The following is a 16,738-nucleotide window of genomic DNA, read 5'->3' on the forward strand; positions in this document are numbered from 1 at the left end:
TTTTCCTTTATAGCTTCTTTTTTGGTATTTACTCTTATTCAGGTCATCCACGTCTGTGTTGTCCTTGTTCCTTCTTTACTGATAACTCTGCTCCCCTAACATATATTAACATATATTAAATAGATATAAAACAAGATGTCATTCCCTGCCAGAATATGTCATGTGCTGGAATTTTGACTAATTTTTTGATAAATTCACAAATTCACAAAATATTCAGAGTCAGAAGGGACCCGCAAGGATCACTGAGTCCACAACCCCTCCTTTTTGTGCTCTAATTATAGATAAATTTCAGAGGATAAAGAAAACAACCTTAAAGTACAGTTTAACACTAATAATTAGTAAGATATCACATGAGTTGCAATTGTTTCCAAATCACATTTTCCCTATTGTTAATTTGGATAGTTAAGCCCTTTTTACTTATGTGTCTATCATAAATTTTCTTGCATATGAGGTCATAATGGCCACAGGGAAAATTTCTTCTGGACTTCTGAAGACATGAATAATCAATGAAAATATTGCCTTAATTTATATTTAAAGATCTGTTTTGACATTCTCTTCTGAAACTGTTTTATTCTTTTACTGGAATAAGTTATTGCAAGTAGTACAGTGCAAGTTCAAAGTCAATTGGTTCGCCCTTGATTAACATGTCCTTTTTATATACTGGTTCACATTCACACATTACAATTCTCCTTAGTGATTCAAAGGTTACAATTCCTTTTTAAAATAAGTATTTTCTCACTTCTTCCTAAGTCACTTGCTTTTTCCTCTCACAAGTTTGAGTTTGGGGTTGGTTTTGGGTATTTGTTATTGTTTTGGGTTTTTATTTTTGTGTTGGTGGGCTGGTTGGGTTGTTTTGTTGGCTTTTTTTTCCTGTGGGGGAGGCAGTGCTATTGTTTGGTTTTTGAGGTTTTTTAAAACCTTTTTGTCATCAGAAAATTCCAGTAATTTTGATATATACTAGGCTTGATAGCTTGTGTGTTGCAGGAAGCAGTACAAAGATGGGAAATATTTCAGAGAACTACATTTGACCCAGGATAAAATGAGAACCAGGTTAAGTGACTTAGTCCATGCTTTAATAAAAGAAAAGCCATAAAACTTATGCTTATAAGTATTGGAGTACATGGTAATTACAAGAATGAGTTCTACAGAGTAATCTGGTTTCAGACAGCTTACTCTAAATTAGGAACCCATATTGTCTAAAAAATCAAGATCACAAATGTATCTGAAGTTTACAATTCATATTTTCATGTTAAATATTCAATTTTTGAAAATAATTATTGGTGGATGAAAAATTAATCATTAATTAAGAAGAATTAATTACTCTCCAGTGGATGAAAAATTAATCGAGAACATGTGACAAATGCAGTAGCTAAAAATTGGGTTATATCATTCTTGAATTCTTAGAGAAAATAGTGCTACTATGGTCAATATTTGCAATGCTATTGAGATTCATATGATGACATAACAAGTTCTAATGCCCACACTCAAAAATAATATTGGAAAAAGAAGAAAATATTAGAGAAACTAGTAGAAAGTTTTGGCTGATTTTAAGGCAAAGTTTAAGACAAAATGTTAGCATGACTTGTATTTTACATTCGAACACAGTCTTTGCCAGACAGAAGTGTCTATCCAGCGAAAGATGCATGAATCTGTTCCTCAGAAGCTAATGCTGGATACATTAAAAAAAAAAAAGTGATATTAATGTTTAATTTTAATAAGTGAGAATAATTTTAAAAGACAATTGAGATTCTCAATGGATGGGTGAGAGATCATAAATCTATTTTTTAGTAAATGTTCTATTTTAGATATACAGACCTATTGCAAGACTGGACCTCACAAACTAAAACTGAAAAAGCTTTTGTTCTCACTTGAAATCCTATAGAATTTTTAATCTTACTCTACCCTAAAAGCTGTGGTATACTTAGTGCAATGTTTTGCTTTTACATACTGTAATGTCTATATGAACACAGAAAGTATGAAAGACACGACCAAAATTACTTTGCATCACAATTGGTGCCATTGACTGCTAAAGGTGGATCTGCTTTATTGTGGGAAAGTCTAGCAAAGAGCTTCAGTGTTGTTAACTAACAGAGGGGAGATTTTCTAAGCAGTCTAAAATTTATCACTCTTCTTCAAGATACACCATTAACAGAATTATGTTTAGTGAATAGTAAGTTGGCCAAATACCTCAATCCTTTCAAAATTATTTTCACTGCAACATGTTGACATCTGATAACAGCACAAAAGTAGAACTGAATATGAATACACAGTATTTTTCTTATAGAACAATAGTTACTAATTCAAACATCTTGATTTTTTTTTTATCATAATGTAATTTTTAACATTTAATATCTGTTGGAGCAATGTACTTGAGAGAAATGTGTTTGCACATGCCAGAAAAGACATTCCATTCCTAATCATTAGTTTCCTCAGATTTACCACAAAATAAAGCCATTTACAAGAATAATATTGAATGTATTGTAGAAGTCTGAATCATTAATGTCATTGTTTCCTGAACTAATTAGTTGGAGTAATGTCATAGAAGTATTCTTATGTTTGGAGATTCTGATTTGGGGCAGTATAAACCTATATAAATATACATCTAAATGACTGCTGTAAGTATAGAATTTTAGGTTGGAGTGTTTTTGAGAAATTTGGTGGCTGCTTTAGTGGCAGGGTGGTGGATTCACTGAGTTGAACCCCTATCTAAGCCATTTAAGTATTTGCAACTATACTTTAAGTTCTGCCTCCCTCTTCCCCCCTCCTTGTCCTCCGCAGTTGAGAACAGTAACCACTGTCTGTATGTGCAGTAACAATTAGAAATATAAGCCAGCTGAAATGGATGGTAAATTTTTTTGAGTAAATTGTCATGTGAACCAAACTTATCTCCAGCATTAGGAAAGAGTTCATGACCAGAACAGTAGTTTTCAAATTCTCAGTATCACTTTGAACTAAGTCATGTATGGACTTGTCAAGGCAGGGGTGAAAAGCAGGAGATGAAAAAGAGAAGTATAGACACCCTTGTCATCAGTGTGTTAGTAGTCAAATAGATCAAGCTTCCCTGAATAACTGAGTTCTTGAATTATTAAAACATCTTCTTACTTTCCTCCAGAAGATGATAGACTTAATTTAAAAAGAGATATTAAATTTGAAGTGATGGTTCTCAACATCTTTTGTTCCGCATTAATATGATTTAGTGATGTTCACTTTTTCTGCTATAGCATGTTACCTTGCTTAAACTGTCAGGAAAGAAAATTGCTCAATTCAAAAAATGTTCGGATTTCCAAACCCCTCTGATTTTCGTGGCCTCCAGATCTGCCCAGGAGATTTGTCTCCCTATATTTGCCCTATACATCAAGAAGCAGAAAGCCCTTACTAGAGGATGATTTGTGTGCTCCAATTTGTCCTCTAAACGAAAGCCTCTTTTTGCTACTAGTAGAGAGAGCCTTAGGAAACCAGCTTAAAATTAGTCTTTGTTAATAACCCATCACAGCCCAAAGACAAGATTATCAAAGGAACTCAAGCAATGAACAGACTGATTTTAGTGAAATGTGCTGATTGAATTGCTTTTAATGTTCTTTTAAACATTTCAAAACTTAAGAGGAAAAATTCTTGAATGGAGCAGCTAGTGGGATGAGGGGTTTTACTCAGCTTGGGTTGTGGCCTGTGAAATGAATTTTTACATATTTTTTAATAAAACAATTAAGGGGTTTTTTTTAAGTTATCAAGATATTTTAATATTTAAGATTAATTTTAATACCCCAGGAAAGATATATAAGAGAATAAACAAAGCAAGTAGCAAACCCACATATTTTCTTAACAACCAATGTGAGCTAGGCTTTTCTTTTAAGGTGATTGATTGTGTAAAGATTATACAGATTTTGGTTTGCCTTCACATGTGGGGAATGAACATAAGTGATTTCAGTTGAAAAGAGGGTTAAAATTATAGAAAATCCAAGGAATTTTCTGTATTGCTTCTATGAAAGCAAGAATTAAACTGAATATAAAATAATTTCCCATCTCTAAGGCAAACAGAACATTATATATATAGATGCATATTTATATAAAAAATATGTAACATAACATACAGAGCATAGTGAATAAGTATACATCACTGTTATCACAAAGCAGTAATCTGAAGCTAATTAAAATATTAAAATATTATAAATCATGATAAAGAAAGTACAATTCTCATTGAATAAGAGATAGAAAATTAAACCAAGCACATATCTGTCCTGTTGCCAAAAATTGTATGAAACATTTACACAAATATATAAATACAGATGGTATGGTCATAGTTTCATATGTTTTCCTAAAAGTCTAGAACACTTAGTAATAACAAGTTGTCAGCTTCATTATACTTTTGGATCAATTTCTTAAAAAAACCCGAACCAATACCCCCCCCAAAAATCAAAAGACAGAAACAAAAATGATCCAAATAAAGCACAACATGTAGCAAAAGATGCGACTGCACAATTGATTGAGGATATTTTGTAGTCGCACCATGAACTCATACATATTTTCTTATGAGAAAAAAATATTATGTTCCTTTAAGCAATCTTCTGCAAGCGATGAATATCTTTATTGCATGTCATTAAACAGACCCATCATTATAACAGAGAATTTCTGAATACTTAGATCATATTGATCTGTAATGATATGTAGCAGCACTTACCATCCAATTATAGATATCCAGTGGAGGGAGTATAAACAGTCAAAATGTGAAGTGATACTTCCAAGGAATACCTACTGTTTCAGGTTCAGAATCTTTTTCAGACAGATCTGGCATTTCTGTATTTAATAGTCTTTAATGTGTCTTTTCTCCAGGTATTTGTCAAATTACTTTTTCAGGCCATCCAAAACACCCTGTAGCAAGCATCAACCTGTAGAGGCAATAGATAACCTAGACACCTGCCTTCTCTTTGCTTGTTTTGCACCTTCTGACTGATGGTTTCACCTGTTGCTTCCTCTTTTTCCAAGAGAAAAGAGAGTGAGCATTTATTCCTTCCAAGTCACTACTAAGGAAATCAGAACAAAGGGAATTCACACAATAGAGCAAGATTTTCAAGGAGGTTGAATACCTGGTTGAAAATAGCAATTGTAAAGAAATTGTTAAGGAAATCAGATGTAACTTGTATTTAGGGCCATATACAGATAGTGAAATATCCCACTTCTCATTCTGGGCAATTTAAATAGTCTTGTACAGACTATAATTGTGAATGTAATTTTCTAAGAATGAGACTGAGAATTAATTTAACTGAACTCAGGTTAAATTACTTCAACTGAGATAAGATGAATGTTGATTAACAGACTCAAATGCCAAGTCAATTAAAGTAATTCCAACTTCAGAAGAAAACATTTGCGACATGTTTATTGAGGTCAAGTCACTTGAAACAAGATCACATGTGTTATCTTTTGCAGTATTGAAGTTCAGGTATATTCAGGACATTATATGAGAAGAAATTGCTGGCAATAAATATGGAGCTTGAGATAATCTTTTCTTAATATTTGTGAAGTTAGAATCTTAAATGAAAAATGTACCAAAATCACATTTACAGGCTGATATCCTTTAGTTTTAAATATAAAAATGGAATTTCAAATGTTGGAACAGTCAGCATGGTCTGCCAAAAGAAATTTGTTTGCTTTAGAGTCTTGAATAACAACAACAAAAAAAAAGGAATTTTTTTTGAGATTCTTGTATCACACATTTTGCGTTCATTCTTCAAATTGCCAAAGCACAGCTTAATCTGAAATAAAAATATAAGCTTCGATTACATTGTATCTACCCACAGTGAAAACTATGGGAGAAGGAAAGTAACAAAATATTTTGCACTTTACCATGCAGCAAACAATTGAACAGCATTGAAGAACATTTTTTTGAGCTCTAGGAGGTGAAATGTGCTCATTGTAACTCGGTCTTAGAGAAGTAATGTTATTAAACCCATTACTATGCAATAAAATGAACATGTCTGTATTTCTGTTTGTAGGGATGATACTTTTAAAAAAAAATAAAGTTGCCGTATTGAAGGTATGTGAAGATCATTAAGCGTGATTTTTTTTTTTTTTTCAGTAACAGATAAAATATGAGTGCTGAAAGCTTGTGCCCATGACTTATGAAGCAGATTGTCCAGTCAGCAAAGAAATAAATTCTAATGGAGAACAGAATGGCTCTAAAGGAGTATTACTGACTGGGTATTAATAGTAACGGACAATGAGTAAGGGGTGGATAAAAAGGAACAGTTTGACTCAAAAAAATGTTTTAGAGAAAGGTAATAAAAAATGTTCTGTTTGAATATTGTATGAAATGTGTGTTCTTCATTCACAGAAATTCAAAACAGCTGGCCTGTGAAATTGGCAGTTATTAGTAGGAATTTCTAATGAAATTGCCAAGTTGGAGTGGCACCATATGACAGGAAAATAGAATATCTAGCTTATAGGAGAAAAAAACATGCAGCTGCAAGCTGATTAGTCTATCCTCAGTACCATAGAATTTATGAATAAATACTAAAAGTAAATGAATGTTCAAGTCATGACTGTAAATGAATAAATGTTGGAAAATAATGCATCAGTTCATCAAAAGTAGATTGTGTCAGACTAACCTTGTATCTGTCTTTGATAAGACAACAGATTGATTGTCTAGACAGGGAAATTCAGTTTTAATCTGATTTCTGTAAGCATTTTATATAATACTAATATGTTCTGTAAACATTTTATATAATACAAAGAAAGAGATGCCAGACGTTTAAGGAACTTTTTTTAAGGAGTCAATTGTTGAATTTGTTGATGTTTGGTAGTGAAACTCAAAGATAAGTAATGGGGAAAATCCTGTTTAATACTTTTCAGTGATGTATTCGCCTGGACAGTGCAAGTTTGCTGATGCAATAAACCTGGCAATCAGTACAGAAAAGGATGAAGACAGAGTAAGAATTAGATGTCTTAATTAATAGAAGTAGAGCAAAATTCACTAATTGAAATTCACTAATTTGAAAAGGACATAGTAATGGCTTATGCTATATAATGAAAACACTAGTGGTAGAAACAAAGGAAACTTTTGGGATGTCCAAGCTAGTTATGGATTGGTCGGGTTCAATAGGGCTTTGAGCAACTTGGTTTGGTGGAAGGTATCCCTGATCAGGGCAGGAGTGCTGAACTTAGATGATTCTAAAGGTACCTCCCAGCCCAACATGTTCTATGATTTACTTGGAGTCACAAAAGAAAAACAGTTTTAAAAAATGGTTATTCAGCCTTAGAAAACATCAGTCAAGCATTTTTAAGATGGAGTTACCTTTCTTGCATAAAATACTCATGAGACTTCCTCTGGAATGTTGTGTACAAGAAAGAAAAATCTTTATTTTCAGGATAAACAGGGGAATGGGAAATATATTTAATAAAAGAAAAATAGATAAGTTTGGCTGAAGTAGGGTAATAAAAACTTGGAGTGAGATGTAAATATAGTAAGAAAATACTATAGTTAACAGCAGCTTGGTGAAAATCATCTAAAAGTATCTAGATACCAGAACACAAGGGTGTAAACTTTTGACTAATTAAGATAGTCTGAAAAAGGAAAGACAGTTTCTTACCACAGTAGAAGGAATGGGACAACGATATTGCCTAATTTTAAAACAGGTTATGATTGATTGTTTTAGAAAGTATTACATAGCACTGGGGACAGATTCAAATGGCTCCTTCAGGTCTGTGCTTCTTGAACAATCATGATGTTTGCTAAATAGATAAATCATTGCTATTAAGTTTATTTTTGTCTAAACTCAGAAATCCTTTATGTAGGCCTGCATATAGAAAGAAGGAAAAACAAGGTTAAGGACCAGTATTGAAATGAATTGAGCATAAAATTTAGTACAGTCCTTCAGGATAATTTTCTGTCTTCCTGTTTCATCTTCACCCTTTCAAAATGATGGGAATTATTGCCTTTACATACTCTCTATTTAGTGTCAAATGAATTCCATATGTTTTACTGATAAATAAAAGATTAAGGAGATTAAAATGAATATTCTGGCAAGCAGGGATAAGATTTGTGAAGGCTTACTTAGAAGCAACTTCGAAGTCACTTGAGGACTGCACAGTAAAGTTGGCTATACCTGTGAAAAAGTCTGCAGGATGCCACACTGATTTGAGACCTTTCTTAGTGTTAATCATTATAATCAGCATGTGGGTCTCAATGAGAAGACTTACCTTGAAACTTTTTTGTGAGTCATTTGTAATTTACAGTTTTTTGATATTCTGAGATAGAAATTAGTCTGGAGTCAAAGTGGCAGCACTGTGTAAAATGAGAAACTAAACTAGAATAGCAAGCCTAGTTGAATTGTGTGTTCTTCTTAGACTTTGCAAATAAGCTTTGTTCAATTTTTTAATCAAAATTTATTCCATTACAGTGCTAACCAACCTAAATCTTCCGCTCTAAGAGCATAAAAATTTCCTATAACTGCTAAATCTAATGCAGATTATAGAATCAGCCAAAATTTTCTGTAGGTATCTATAGATATCTATAAGTATATACAGATATGTATCTGAAGGTATCTAGCTATCCAGGAATATATATTAAATACATTTTCAACTATGGAGGGTGTAGAGATGAGAAATAAGGAGGCGGATGATACAGAAAAAATGTTCACTTCATAAAATGTGAAACAAAGAATCTAGATATCACCAGCTTGGTGTCAAAGAGATTTATTTGAATGTTTGAGAAAATAGTGAGCTTAAGAGCAAACATTTGGGTGACATATCCTACTAACTTGGATATCTTTCAACTGTTTTCAAAAGCTGATTTGGGACTGCAAATATGTCTTTGGTTTTGCATATGTCAAAAGTAAGAATTGCTGTCTGTTAATGTGTGATCAATGGTAGGAAATGTCAGAATATTCATAATTACTGGAAGGAAGAAAAAAAGCAATGAGCATACACAAATTTTCTGTCAGTTTTGTAGCTTATGTCTCTCCCTGGAATTTAGTCATAGTCATACAAAAGTCTATTTCATATGGTTATGGGAGACTAATGTTGTATCATGTTGTAGAATAAAGTTTAAAAAAACATTAATAAAATTACAGAATCATTTAGGTTGGGAAAAAACCTTTTAAAATCATACTGTAAATTGTCATCAAACTATCAGGACTGTCAGCTGGGAACAGGAGCAAAGAATAGACATTTCTTTCAAATATGGAAATAAAAAATCTGTGCCCAACTCAATGTGATTAGAAACTATTATTTACATTATAGGACTCCTGTGTATAACTAATAGATATCAAATTGAGAGCCACAGACTTCTCCACAGACTTTTCCAATAATTCAAAATTTTTTTCTCAAGATGTCTATGGGCTGTGAGTTTTCTGCATTTCTGTTTCAACACTTCAGATATACAAGATTAGCCTACCATTAGTATGTCTGATGTATAATTGCTTTCTTGTACAATGTGCTTAAGATGATGTCAACATTCATTTGAAAAAGAAAAAACCTTAAATATCTTTATTTAGTCCTATCTCTCTCTACTGCAGATGGCAACAGAGAAACAAACGCATTCCATACCTACCTTCATTCCACATAAATATTTATAAAAATTGCTTTATTACAATAACTGACACAGTTATTAAAATCAGTTCTGCAAAAATTAGATTTTTACAAGATTGGTCCATATGAGCAATTTAGTTTAACTTTCCTCAGCTGTTACCTTGGGATGTATTAGTGGAATGCATTAGTGTCAGTGTGAGTAAATTAGAAATGGAAGATGCAGTTATTTATATAGAATGATGATATTGATTGGGCTAAATGTGTACTTTCTCACTGATAATACTCATCAGACTTGTATTGTGGGTGATGTTCCCTGTGGTCTAATATTATTCAAAAGTTACTCATTCATGGAATGAGTATAGATGAATATACAGATAAATATATAGAATATATAGATGAAACTTCACCTAGGAAAAAATTCTGCCTATCCACTAAATTCTGAAGTGTTCTTGGTTAGAACTGTTGCAGAACTAAGCTTAATTCTAATTCTAGTCTACTATTCTATTACTAATAAGCAAAAAATGTCAACGTTTTAGAATTCCTAGAGCCAGTGGAGAGACTTCTTGTCTCTCAATATATCTCAGGATATATTTCTGACATTGCTTTACAGTTGTCTACTGTTCAATAATATACAAAAATTTCCTCAAAAGTCGTTAGAACCTTTCCTCAAAAGTCATTAGAATCAAATCCTATTCTACAGATGCTATCTCTTTTAAAATTGCCACTTTACCAGTGGACTGACTAGCATATATTATATGTGATCATGGAATCATATAATGTAGAATAAAGCTAAAAAATAATGTCTTATTATGAGTAAAAAAGCAATTATATTTTAAGGTAGGAGGAGCATCCACTGTGATTTCTATTTTTGTGAATTTCATTGCACTATTTGATTATGCTTTCTTAAAATAAAATGGCAAAAAATTTGAAAATAATGGGGTAAAAATTATCGTGGTCTGAGCTTTTCATGCTGTGTTGAATTTGTCCAGAGCTTTGGTATATAAGAGAACTGTTTTGTTGATAAACCAATATTGGGCAATCAAGAAGAGGTGAGTGCATGTCCGGGCTAATCCTTGTAAATTTGTGTGACAGGAAAAATCAGAAGATCATTCTGAACTATGTACTGCATACATACAAGGCAATGGTCTTCTGTTGAAATACAACAAGAAAAAAATTCAGACTTTATTTACCCATCCAAATTTCTAGTGAGCTCAACAGCATCTCTTGGAGGCCATTTTTGGGGCAAATTAAAAGAGGATCAGTAAAGAAAATAGTGGATTTTTATGAGGTCCACAAAATCATCACATAACAAATGTTAATAGTTCTAATAAAGCATTATTATACCTGCCCTACACTACACTATGGTTTTGCCCTACTGCCAAAAAAAATAAACTGAAAGGTTCCTTGAGAAAAGGAACAGAAAAAATCTGAGAGTTGCAAAGATAGATGAAAGTTAAAGGTTACTAAAAAAAAGTGACTAAACCCATAACCAGGATAACTTTCCATAGAGTAACCTAGCTTATAATTACAGGGAATATGATGGTTTAATGTTCTCCACATTAAACATTAAAGTTAAGCTGAATAGCCAGATGAAACAATCCCAAATCCTGAGATGGGCTTTGGATTCATATTACTTCAATTCTGAGATTGAAAACATTATTATTGTAGCTTTTTCTGTTTCAGAGAGGTCTAAACTCAGTGTGACAGAAAATACTTGATCTTCTCTCAGGCACAGCTGTACTAGTAGGATAGAAAGGTAAGTCAGGTCTCTTGCAGAGAAGAATTGCTTCTTTTAAATAAATGATACAGAAGATTGAATAGACTGTCAACAACATGCTAATCACCTTCAATTCTCCTGCCTGTAACTGTTCCCCACAGGCCATAAAAGATATTCTGATTTGACTTTTAGATACTTGGCCATCTGTTTCCTGAACATCTCGTATTAATTGTCTGAAGGAATAGAAATTTGGCAAGCACATGTGGTTTAACCTGTCCATTCATTCACATGACATGCATCATTAGCAGTACATTGTCTATCGTCCACAGTTGTCTCTCTCTTTAACAAGTCCGAAGTAATTAGGTCTGGGCAACATGAATCCTGTCACACCAGGAAAGTCAGCTGCTAATGCTGTCTCATATTTAGGCAATCTGTCTGTCAAATGATTACTCACAACAGAAAGGGACAGAATTAGTGTGAGCGGTGTCTCTCTTGACAATGAAACTACACACAGTATCTTATGTGCCAGTTATGTTTTTCCTTGCATAGGAAGGAAAGTCCTTGAAGTCCTGAAGTCCTTGAATTCCTTGAATCTTGAAGTCCTGTGGTCTTCAAGAAAGCTTGGGTTTAAAATGGAGAATAAACCCCATTGTTGCCATTGGTGTAGTTAGCTTGGAGTTCTGCAGTCATTGTTTTCATATCCTGGATGTTACTGCCATAGCAATAATCGTTAGCAAGCTCTTGTTATTCCCTCTGACTGTTTCAGGTGAGTTTGATGCTGCTCTTAGATATAACACACAAAACCACACTGAAATGAGCACCCTTAGAATACAGAATACTATGAATTGGAGGGAACCCACAAAGATCATCCAGTCTAACTCTTAAATGAATGGGATCAAACCAACAACCTTGGCATTATTAGCACCACACTCTAACCAGCTGATATAATCTAAATCACTCAATAGTTTCAGTAGGGAATGTCTCACTTTTACATAAAATTTTTCACTTCTCCAAATAGTTATGGGGACCCCAAAGCTTTATTTATGGGTTGAACAAAGCATTTCTTTAAATTATTTATTTACCTTCAGAAAGGAAAAAAAAAATGGGGAAAGCTTGAAGCCCTGAAATATCACCATCATAATTGTGTTTGGTAAAATTTCATGGCATTCACATGAAGGATACGTTAAGGTGTGACAAATTGCATTGTAATTAGGATTTGAACTATATTTATTCTTCTTCTTTGTTTAGATCAGTGCTACAAAACCTACAAAGTGCTAATGCAAGTAAAACATTCTGCTAACAGACTACTTGTTAGCATTATTAGCAGTGTACCAGATTTCTTGCAGCTAAAATAAGACTTATGGAAAAAAAACAGTCAGTTTTTTTCACAAATGTCCTCTGAGAACTGAGGCATAACAATAGAAGGGCAGATCATGAAAAGATTCTGTAAGATCATATATTGGTTTAACACTTCAGGAGAAGAGGATTGCATTTATGCTTGTTTTCAATGGACACATGATTAAAATGAGGATCTTTAAAAAGAAAGGGAAGGCAAAAAAAATTGCAAAATAGAAAAAATAGCAGCCAAGGATAAAATTTGTATATTTAAAACACAGTCACTAACATGCACTGCCGAAGAAAAACAGTGCAAATATTATGTCTCCTTTTTTAATGTTTATTTATGAATGAACGTCTTAAAAGTATTTTCTGCAATTTATTTAATTTTTTACAGTTTGAGGGCAGATTTTTTTAAAATGCATTAAAAGGACACGTCATAATCTAATCTCATAGGTGATAAGATTGTGTAAAAAGTTAGTGGACTTTCTGAATTCCTTGTTAGTATCTGTGTGCATTGGCAATAACACAAATTGTGTGTCATTTTTGTCCCTACCTGTGAGCAAGCTGCTACTTGCTTGACTCGAGATCTGATTTTTAAAAGCAGTGTGAAGTGCTCCACATGAAAAATCCATAACCACTACTAATAATTGATATAGAGGCTTTTGTGAGTGTTCAGCTCAATTTTGATGTGAGAAAATACGTATTGATAGATAGGTATTTTGAGGAACTTCTTAAAAATTTTATTCAAATATTTATTCTAATAGCATATTCTACCAAAGGTTAGTATTTACTTTTGTACATCTATATTCATACTATTTGTGTACATCATATTCTCCATAATGTTATGTTGTATTATTTTTAAATACTTAACATTTTGAAATAAGGACTCAACACTGATCAAGTATCCCTGAAGTACTTTTCAACCACTCTTCTCAAAGTTTTTAATCGTACTGGATTTTTTTTTCCCCTCTGGTTTCTCTTCCTTACCCCTCTTCCTGTGTGAGCTGGGATGAGCTTCAAAGAAGATTTTTTGAGGGATTGAACAATAGTTCTGTGTTACTCCAGGTGTACCTGGCACCTTTTAATTGAGTAGAAATAGATCTCTGGTGGTACAGAGAGGAAGGCAGGCTTGTTCTGAGCCAACCTTTCTCTTTTATCTTCTTTAAAGCTCCTTCTGCAGGCAGCGGCGTTGAAGCCAAGGTAGCAAACTGTGCTTCATGGGTGAAAATAGTCCTGAACACTTGGGCCAACAAAAGCTGCCAGGATTTCACAGCATCTGAAGGCACTGTCCATGCTGGGTTCCCAAAAACCACAGTGTGGTACCTTCACGAGAGATCTCTTCACCATGGCAGAACCTATATTCCCATTTAAGAAAAAAAAAAAAATCTAAATTTAGAGATGGAATTTGAGGATAAAAATTCTGAATTTTTATACATTTTGTAAGTAGTTACTGGAGAAAAGCATATGCTTTAATTAAAGAGTGTTTTCTTTCCTTTCCACATCTTTTGATGGAGTTCTTAAAAAAAAATCTTAAAAATTATTATTAGTAACAGGCAATACTGTACTAAAGGAGTCACAATGCAGATCAGGAATATTTGCATCTCCTTCAGAAATACAGCTGTTTGGGAATTTTCTGAACTTTTATTTTATTTTCATATTCTTGAATCTTCTTCCATAAAAATATAGAAATTTTTAAAATTATATTTTTCATCCCTTCTGACATGGATGAGCTGGAATTCACTGAATGGCACCTCTAGTCTCAGCAAATGAGATCTAGAAAGAAGTACAGTAGGAAAAGAGATTATACTGATTTCATGGCTGTAGTCTCCATACAAATGGTTGCACTTTTTGTTGGTGACTTACAAATTCTAATCCTCTATAGCTTTCAATTTAAGAGTGTTCCAGCATAAAAGAATTCAAGATGACCTTTGAATTCAGGATGATCCTCTAAAAAACTAAATAAATTGTAGAAAAAACTTTTAAGACGCTCATTAAAGAACTCATTCAAGAACTGTAAACAAAGCCAAAACACATCAGAAATACTTATTTTACCAAGCTAATTGGTAACCTTTTATAAGCACATAACTAAATTATTTTTTTCCCTGTAGCCACATGACTAGAATTCCATAGAAGCCCAACAGGAGCACTGAGGTTAAAGTGCAGTATATGTGCAGCATATGCATGTGTGTTTGGAATTGGTATGTATTTTTCCATCTGGTGCTATCTTATAATGTTACTTCATAAAGATAATAGAGTAAATTGCAATTTTTAAGACATTCTAAAAGCCCCCACATTTTCTATCATTTTAGAGATGGAAGCTAGTTTAAATAGTAATTGAAGTTTTCTCTTCAAGTTATGTATAGGCACTCATTCAGCATTTCCAAGTTCACTTTGGAAAATACCAAAAGCACTTGAGGTTATGAGCCTTATATAGAAGAATCAGTATTAAATATTTGAGAAAAGTACTGTCGTGCTAAAAAACCCAAAAAAAACCCTGTTGTTTCACTATGTTTAAAAAAGAATATGATTTTTTATTTCCTTTCAGGAAAATATAGCAAATATTAAAGATTATAATTTTAGGGAAAAAAAAGGAGAAACTATAATTTAAATGGCATTTATAAGATGGTTTCTTTTTTTCTTTTTTTGAAAAGAGATTGCTCACTTTGTTCTTGAAAAGTATTAAGAGCAGCTATCCTTATGGTTAGGTGAAGGAATATATAAAAAAATCCATCTCAAGGTAAAAATAAGAAAGAAGCTATAGGAAAAAGGCTTTAAAGGCTACCTTTGATTTTATTTTAGCATCAATTTCTTTCTCATTCTTGTTCTGAACTTCAGGGTTTAGATCAAATGTAGAAATCCCTCTAGTATCTTCCATGCAAATTAAAGCACTTAACAACAGATTGCTTTTTTGTATTACTCACATACACAAATCTGGGATAATAAATCTGAAGCAAGCTCGTAATCTCTGGATCAGAAGCATGATATCAGTAAAAAATAGGTTTAAAATTATAAGAAGGAGGAAAAACCGCTTTACAGTTGCTTGCTCACTGTGATATGTGTGATATAGTATTTGTATCAAACGTTTTTAGTTGCTATAACAAATTTAAAATTACAATTGTATCAAGAAAGTTTTGCTGGTTTTGAGTTCATTAAATAACCATTATTTTGGTAAGTCTTACAATTATTTGTGTCGGCTTGTTTCTACTTAAGTGGATAGATTTTTAGGCTTTGAGGTCTCTAATACTATTTATGAGATATTTGAATTATGTATTTCTCTCTTTCACTAATTTGCTACTGTTTGTTATCTGTTGGGTAGCTTATAGAAACCTTGAACGAATAGTGCAGTTTGATGGAGTTTGGTTTTAAACCTCACTATCTAAAACATAAAGGAATTTAGTAAGAGAAAAAGCTTTAAAATTAGGCTGCCTACACTCCACTCCAGTGGAGAAAGGCTGATAACAGACAGGATATCTGACTAGTTGCTGTTCAAAATGGGCAAAAACAGCAACCAGTGACCAGAGGAGCAATAATGTGCATTCTGCACACGACCCAGGAGCAAACTTCAAGGCAGACCACCTGGCAAGCTGGAGAAGTCTTGGTTAATGGGGATGCCAGGGGTCTTGGAGCTGCTGAGCTGGAGAACTGGACACATCTGGGAAGAGTTTTTCCCCAGAGAGTCCCAAGACTGCGTGATTACTCAGGCAGCTCCTGTTTTTGGTGGGTGCCTGTGCCAATCCTATTCTGTCTGTTTACAAGCAGCAGTGTCTGCAGAGACCTTGTGTGTGCCCATAAGGGGATAGTGTTCAGCTTCATTGCTGGTGAGGCCTGGAAATGGGCCTGGAGCAGAACCTCTCAGTCAGCTCTAGAGGGAATGGATTAATCCACTGGGTTTAGTTGTATATTATATGTATATTAAATAATCTAAGTTTACCTACTAATCTTAATATTTCAAAAGGTAAGATCTGTAATTGTTTTCTCCCTGGAGCAATTTTCAGTCTTTTTTTTTCTCTTTTTTTTTTTTTTTTTTTTTTTTTTTTTATGAAGGGTGTGTGTAGGTAAGGATGTGGAGTTTTGTGTACCCTGAGGGGGGTGGCATTTTTTTGTTTGTTTTTTCTCACTATCACTAGCTTGGATCATATTTGGAGTGGTGGTAAGAAAGGGAAG

The 16,738-nt window shown here is 33.3% G+C and overlaps 1 long non-coding RNA gene across 1 annotated transcript in view; it reads left to right on the top strand.

The window, feature by feature from the left end:
• Positions 1-16,738, top strand: part of LOC135447315 (uncharacterized) — a 50,479-nt gene that overhangs the window by 21,903 nt on the left and 11,838 nt on the right. The window contains exons 2-3 of the long non-coding RNA XR_010440065.1: positions 11,203-11,275; positions 14,683-14,772. This is a non-coding gene — a long non-coding RNA (uncharacterized LOC135447315). The remainder of the gene's footprint in view (positions 1-11,202; positions 11,276-14,682; positions 14,773-16,738) is intronic.

Source organism: Zonotrichia leucophrys, chromosome 4 (genome assembly GCF_028769735.1).
Source record: "Zonotrichia leucophrys gambelii isolate GWCS_2022_RI chromosome 4, RI_Zleu_2.0, whole genome shotgun sequence".
NCBI classification, from domain to species: Eukaryota; Metazoa; Chordata; class Aves; order Passeriformes; family Passerellidae; genus Zonotrichia; species Zonotrichia leucophrys.